Genomic DNA, 8,603 nt, shown 5'->3' on the forward strand with positions numbered 1-8,603 from the left:
CTCTCCTTCTGGGCAATAAGGGGCATCACACCTTGCCCATGCATATCTCAGCCTGGCAGTGGAACAAGAAGCCACTAGTCCCTTACGGATCCCAGGGGAGCCACCATCAACACAACACTCCTCTTTTCTAACCGGAGTCACACCCCAGTTTACAGCCCTTCATCCTGAGTGTTTTCACCTGAGCAAGTTATACTAGCATTCACATTCTCCACCAAGTTGTTGGCTGGGAAGAACAGGATTATTCAACAGTGTTACTGAGTGAGGAAGGACACTGACCATGATTATTTTAACAATTTATTTAGACTATAACATGTAAGTACAATAACTTACAGATACAATTATGTCTTGGCGTTATTATAGTATCATTATCTCATAGACATCTTGTAGTTAAAGTGAGATAACTATGGGAAACCTACAAGATAGCTATGATAACAAGAACAGATAACTAACAATTTATGTGATAACTATAATAAAGACAGTGCATAGCTATAACAAAAATAAGAGAAAGGTGAAGAAAACTAGTTGAAGACAATTATATATAGTTTATACAGGTTTCCTCAAGTGGCATAACTACCTTGGCAGAATCACTCTTTTCTTGTTATGGTTGAGACTCGTTAGTTTCTGCCAATACAGTTGTGACACTAAAAAATAAATAAAAGCACCCTTGTGATGAACACTGCAACAGGGCAAAATAAATTAATGTAGGCCGGGCCTTAGATCTTACCTTTGCAACATAATCAGCCTACAACAACCACGTCCATGAGTCTGACTGTGAGAACTGTAATAGAAAGGCTAAGACTGGTGTGCATGGAGCATGAATGGGAATGTCTGGGTGTGGAGGTGGCCACGTGCACCCATCAGGGAAAGGGTCCTGTGTTAATGGCACCCAACTAGCAGGTCATCAAGACCCTAGCACATCCAATTTCAAAGGACATTGAGACCTAGAGACAAAGAACTGTGATGACTCCTGATGACCCCCAGAGGTAGGACTAGATGGAAACGTTGATCACTGTTAGCTCCAAAAACTGCAAAAAGATATATCTTTTGACCATGCCCGTGGTCACCAACCTAAGAACCATTCAGGAGATGAGGAGGACTTGACAACTAGCGTCACTTGTCCTCACTGCCATCACAACAGATCTTGGATCCAACATCTAGACACAAGCATCGTGGTGCCTGACTGCTGGTCGGATAGCTTGAACACCCATGCCCTGGTGCCTGGATTCTGGGCAGACTCCTTGGACACCATGCACACTTTGGTGCATGTGTGGGGGAATTAAAGTAGGTTTATTTCAGTTTTTGTTTTAAATAAAGCCACCTCCTACAAAGTCTCACAAGGGTATTTCCTACATTGTTCATAAAATATTGCACAAGCGTTTCCTACGTGACCAAAGCCTCTTGAGGTCAATCCAATCTTTTAACTGTCTTCAATTTAGTTGATTTCAGAGGAGCCCTTTCCCATCCTGATGACACCGTTACAAGGGGCCTAAAACAAGAATGCACACAAGGACATAATTTGCAACCATGAATGGTCCATCCTGGTGGAGTGTAGATAAACCAGCAGACACCAATTGAAACCAAGATAAGAAACTTGAGAACTTTACAGAGAGATAAGCAAAGACAAGACCATATATGGAAAAGAAGAATAGAATGAATATGTATCATTATTCCAAGAGATACAATGTATATGTATGATGTAGGACGATATAAGCTGTAACTGATGCAACATGCGGAATGCACGTTAGGAGGAATGATCCCCCGTGCATCCAGCGCTGTAATAAAGAGAATGCCTGCTTCTTAATGCTGCATTGGGGTTGAGAGATTTATTCCCCATTTCAGTGACAACACAACCATTATTCCTACAAACAAAGCCTTACGTTTCTCCCCTCAATGTTAGTTTTAGTATATTTCTTGTGTCATGATTGTGCTTTCTCCACCATTATCTTGCAACTTCAAGGTAAGATACTAAAGTGAAAACCTAAAATTAGGGAAAAAAATGAAATTCTTTATACCAGAAAAAGAAACAATAAAAGAGCACAAAGCCCTTTTTAATTCCTTTTGTTGGAATATAGGTAATCTTTAACACATTATACAAAACATTAATATTAGAACAGCCATACCACTTTGCTATGACTTACTATGTTTATTAAGACTTCATAATAATCTGATAATCAGCCATGTCAGGGATTAATCACCTAATTGTCCCTCTCTGATCTTTTTCACTGAAATCTCATTGTGAGCTGATGTCTTATCAGGGTCTCCATTAGTTCCCATGGTATTCAAGATATTAATACATCAACATTAAGTTTTTAAGCCTTCTGTTAAGAGACAGAAATGGGCTAGAAAACCATACTACTGTGCTGTACCATATCTATGTGCCAGAGTGACATTTCAAAAAGATACCCATGTTGATTTCTATTGTGGATGGAAAAGGAATAGGAGTATACCAGGTCTGTAAAATGTTCATAACAGTTCTAAATGCTCACATCCATACTTCTGATCTGCTTTCTAGCTCACTCTATCTTACCCCAGTTTTGTATTACCTTAAATATCTTCCAGTGTGTTATCCTTTGCTGTGTTTATGGTAAACTGCACAAAAACTGTATCCATGCTTTCTGTTTGTGCTTATCTTTATAAAGGAAATATGCTGCTAATGGAACTGACCTGCTCTCAGGCTTGCGCTCCGTCTTAACTCCTATCATACAGGGCTGTGACCTGAATACTGATTTGCAGTTCTTGCCAAGGGAGGACAACTGCAGGCAACAAACCAAATACATATCTGTTTATAGTCAGGTCTGCAACGATAGAAGAAGAAAGTATATAAGTATTTCTGGAGTGCAAAATAAGAGGAAAGTGTGTGCAGGCTGAAGCAGTACAGTGAAAATGCCTATATTTTGTCAGGGAGAGATGTCTTGGCTTCTATCACAGCATTCACGCTCCATCCAACCGCTTTTGTTACCATTCTCCTAAGGGGCTTATACATGGCCATTTGTTTCACTATATATTATAATTTTAATTGATAAACTAATTGAATTAGAGCATTTTAAACAAGGCATCTCTCTCCTGGAGATCAGCTCATGCCTGAGATGATCTCACTCAAACTGAAGAACTTACTTCTTAGCCCCAGAACAGTCAGAAAAAGGCTGTGTGCGTAACATCCAGTAAAAAATAAGTAAATTAGTTAACCAAGTAGTCTTTTATGACTTCATTAGGTCTAGTACCTTCTGTATTTTTCTTAATTTACCTGATGAAGGTAAAACATTAACATTTGTATATCAGTTATTAAATTGCTATTTCTCCATTACCTGGATCTCTCTTGGTTGCCAGCTCACTCCAAAGAATGGTAGAGAACCAGAGCTAAGAACATGCGCTCTAGAATAAAACGCATCAAGCCTGGGCTGCAGGAAGGGAGAGCACATGCACTCAGAAGAGCAACGCATGGAGGGAAAATGTCAGGCTGCGATTTAAGCGAAAGAAACAATCTCATCAGCACTTGAAATGTGGCTGCTGAAGGAAGATTTTTAAAATCCCTCTTACCAGTTCCAGAAAGAGATTATGAGCATGCTTACTTAATGGGCATTCGTCTGGTTTAGTGTTGTTTTTTTTTCTGGATACAGCAGGCTTGGCAAAGTGGTGTCCAAGAACCTCTCACAATTTACTACACAGGAGGACAGATTAGGCAGTAGACTGGTTTAATCACCTGGGACTGGGGTTTACATAAGCATTGATTGTTAAATTTTGCTATTATTAGTGGCTTTTTGGGGGAGGAAACGTGGGGAACTGAACCTTGAAAAGATTTCAACCTTCTGTACACAAGAAAGGAAGAGACTAGGGTTGCTGCAGAGGCACATGTTGGATCCTGTTTATGCCATTAAAAGGCCAAATTTGACCACCATTCTCGGAATCCTGTTGATGTAGTAGGTACAGTATCTACTATTCCATACTGCTTGCTTCTGTAATTTTACTGTTCGCTTCTGTAATTCTAAACAATGAAGACTTGTTGCTTAGAAGTTAGGTAACTAGCAGGTGTTGTGTTTGCAGGTGTGTAGAATTGTAACTAGTCTAAATTGTGCATCGTTAGGCTCTAGTGAAGAATAACCTTGGAAACTATAAACAAACGTGGTCCAAGCATGGCTCAGGGACAAATTGCGACCCTATAAGGTAAAGAAGAAATAAGTTCATGAAGAGTTCACTACCCTGCCGACCACCAGAGACCACTCGAGACCCTCAAGGAGACCCTAAAGGCTTTAGTGCACATGTGTTTAAGATGATGTAATATTATAATTAGTTCTCGGAAATTTAATGAATATGTAAAAGAGAAATTTAAATATGTATGAGAAGTATGGATATAAACAGAAAGGTGACTAGACCAGGTGTGCTTGATTTGTGGCAAGTCCACCGAGCACCCAGGCCTGAATAAAATAATATCTCTCCTGAGCGTGTGGAATTGGTTACTTGCACGCCGGGCACGAATCCGCTTTTCGGACAACACTGTTATAGGGCAGTAAAAGAAATAAGCTCTGTCAAAGGTATGTTTGAGATCCTTGAAGATGGCTGTTAAGGAGAGGAGTTAAAAACATGTTTCATAGGAGCATATAAGCATTATAAGTATGGACAGCTAGCACATTAGCTTGCCTAGTCTACAATAGGCTATTAAAAACAGGCTCGCTGGCAAGCAATACAGGACCAATCCTCCTATGTCCACTCTGTCACTTCACTTATAGTGTCCGGGAAGCTATCTTACATCCGTGTAAAGCAGAAGGCTCGAAAATAGAAGTATTTAATGGGTTAACAGAAAAAACACATTTACAATATAATAGTAATTCTCAGCTACTTAGTGTTAAATGTTGGTACAGCTACTCAGGAAACAGAAGGGCTGTGAAAAGCACTGGTGTATTGTTTTAACATAAGACATACGCATGAGTTTTGAGTTTGTTTTTCACTCTGTCCACAAGTATATTTCTATTCTTTTGAGAGATTAACTGTGAGGTGGAGACATCTGGAAAGAAGAGGATATTGTTCTTAATTTCTCATTAAGAATAAAGAAAATGTTCAAACTATATTACTACTAAAATTCTATCGGTTCATGTGGCAATGTTTCATTACAGTAATTTTTTCATACTACAGTGTTTCCTTAATTTCACACCTGTAGTTTCCTTAATACTTCCACACCTAAATACTTGATAATACTTATTGAATACTCTGAATAAATACATAAAGGACATTATTTCCTTATCTTTTAATTTTTTTTTCTTGCTTAGTCTTTAAAAAAACACCCTAGAAGACAGCCCACTTCTTTTTTTTATTCGTAAGATAGACGTTCTCAAAGAAGAATGCCTCCATTTAGGTAATGAATTTATTGACCTACCAGTTTATGTACCCAAAGACCTGCTTTCTGACAGAAGACAACCCGAAGTTGGAAGATAAAGGAGGTGTGCCTGGTAGGTGCCTCAAAATATAGCGAACAGCTGTAATCGGTGTATTATGTTGATGCTTAATACACTCATACTGGTTCTCCCACATTGAACAAGACATTGGCCAAATGCTCCTCTTTTCAGTAGGAGAGGAAGCATTTTGATGGACACTTCTGACACTCTGTTAGGGAGATCCCCTTCTCTTATAATTATTAGTGTCCTGCTACCTGCATGCTAACTTCTGTATTCAAATATACAGTTATTACATGATCAGTGCTAAGTTTCTGTATGTAGCCCCATGATGATATCATAGTAGGAAAATTGGTCATAGGTGGAGTTTAGCATTCTACACCAAGAAGTCAAGGTTTAACATTAGCAAAGCAAAAGTTTAGAAGTCCACAGTAGACAAGTTGTCCTGGTTTTGGCTGGGATAGAGTTAATTTTCTGCCTAGTAGCTGGGATAGTGCTGTGTTTTGGATTTAGTATGAGAATAATGTTGATAACACACGGATGTTTTAGTTGTTGCTAAGTAGTGCTTACGCTGGTCAAGGACTTGCAGCTTCCCATGCTCTGCCAGGTGCAGAAGAAGCTGGGAGGGAGCATAACCAGGACAGCTGACCCAAACTGGCCAAAGGGGTATTCCATACCATATGACGTCATGCTCAGTATATAAACTGGGGGAAGTTGGCCAGGGGTCAGCGATTGCATTGTGCATCACTTGCTTTGTATATTCTTCTATTATCATTATTATTACTACTATTTTACTTTATTTCAATTATTAAACTGTCTTTATCTCAACCCATGTGTTTTCTCACTTTTACTCTCCCGATTCTCTGCCCCATCCCACCGGAGTGGGGGGCAAGCAAGCAGCTGTGTGGTGTTTAGTTGCTGGTGCAGGTGAAACCACAACAAAAGTGTAAGTGGTAATGTTGTCCGAAAAGTGGATTCGTGCCTGGCGTGCAAGTAACCAATTCCACATGCTCAGGAGAGATACTGTTTTATTCAGGCCTGGGTGCTCGGTGGACTTGCCACAAATCAAGCACACCTGGTCTAGTCACCTTTCTGTTTATATCCATACTTCTCATACATATTTTAAATTTCTCTTTTACATATTCATTAAATTTCCGAGAACTAATTATAATATTACATCATCCTAGACACATGCGCACTGAAGTCTTTAGGGTCTTCTTGAGCGTCTCGGGTGGTCTCTGGTGGTTGGCAGGGTAGTGAACTCTTCATGAACTTATTTCCTACTTTCCTTATAGGGTCGCAATTTGTCCCTGAGCCATGCTTGGACCACGTTTGTTTATAGTTTCCATAGCTAAAATTAATTATCACTAAATCTAACAATACCTCTAAAACACACAGTTTATAATTAATTAATACTCCACACAATTACAAAACCACACCTGTTAGTTACCTAACTTCTAAGCAACAAATCTTCATTGTTTAAAATTACAGAAGTGAACAATATAGAATCCACAACAAACTAAACTATCTATCACCATAGTGTTCTTAAATTAAAACATATACATCTTGATCTCCTCCAATCAAACACCCACTCACTAACTTCACCATTCTGATTTCTTATTAACTGGTTTTTAACCCAGTTCTGGGCGAGGGCTATACACAGGACAATAACACTTTGAGGATTATAGTTGATTATGATTAACATTAACATTTCCCCCCTTTGAGACTTGTGATGTTAGGCATGATGAGTCTCATAATACTTACTTTCTAATATTTGGTCTACAAAAAGGTACAAATTGAATCATACAACATGTAATCATAACTAAAACAATGATCAATACCACAAACAAAAATAATTGTCTAAGCCAATTTAAATTTGGAAGCCACGAGAATAACCAAGAAAAATCTAATCCTTCCCGTTCTTTAAACCCAAATGCCAAATCTTGTAGTTGTTGGATTTTCTTCTCCACTAACAGTGAATTATCACTTAAATTAAAACAACACATTCCTTTAAATTCTTCGCAGCCATGATTATGTCTTAAAAGTAAATAGTCAATTGCAGCCCTGTTTTCAAGTGTGGCTTCTCTTATCTGAGAGATTCAGTGTGGCCTGAATAAAACAATCTCCCTCTTGAGCGTGTGGAATTGGTTACTTGCACGCCGGGCACGAATCCGCTTTTCGGACAACAGTAAGTCTATGTGCCAATCTGACCTTGTGAAAGGTTAAGCAAGATTTTAGCAGTGTTTAGATTAGAAGTATAAGCCACTTCCCTCCTTTTTCATTTACAAATGCAGAAATAATCACTGTAAGGATAAATCAGTAGTCCTACTACCACCACTACAGAAGTCTGATACCCAGTTGGCAACACCAATTAACAAATATTGCAAGGAAAACAGCCAAACATAGCAAGGTAAAAGAAGGTTGTCCAAGTCCTTTCATTTTTTTAAATACAGAGGTTTAATATGTTGTCCTTGATCAGCAAGACCTCTGCCCACCAGGTCATCACCCTTGGCATCTGGGGGCCTCTCCGTGGGGGACAGGGAACCTGGCTGCTCTGTGGCAGGAGCATCTGCCACGATATCACCAGGGCTCTGAGCATGGAAGACACCTGAATGGAGCAGGTTTTGGGGGACTCCTCAGTATCCCCATGCTGAGGTTCAGTTAGTATTTCTGTCTTATGAACATGTGACAACACGTTCACAAACCAAGGCCAAAAGGAAACAGGGTAAATAAAAGGTATTCTGCAATTTTATACAGTCCACACAAGTTCTTGGTTTTGAATGATGGAAGGACAATCAGCCTGTACGTCACATCCATCTATATTCAGTCAGACAGCTCTACTGATATGAAAAAGGTGATATTTTCATTTACCCTTCATTTACCCTTGTTTTTGTATAGCAGGTACCATTTGCTAGCAGCAATGACTCCTGGTGCTATGACTTGTCAGTTATAACAGTTTAATCTGTATCAGCAGAAGGCATCAGAAATTCAGAGCTGACTACTTCCTGAAATCCAGCATAAAAAGAAAGACTTATCCGTTACACAGCCAGCAAACGGTTTTACACTAGTTATATTTCCATTCTGTTCCAACTAGTGATCTCCATCCTGCTCAAACATATATTTATCCCATATTCACATCAACTGGAAAATTGCAGATTCAAGTGCACTGCTGCACGCTGTAGCTCCCTTCCTAAAACCTATTTTTAGATGTTAGCAAAC

This window comes from Calonectris borealis, chromosome 1, assembly GCF_964195595.1.
Source record: "Calonectris borealis chromosome 1, bCalBor7.hap1.2, whole genome shotgun sequence".
Taxonomy (NCBI): Eukaryota; Metazoa; Chordata; class Aves; order Procellariiformes; family Procellariidae; genus Calonectris; species Calonectris borealis.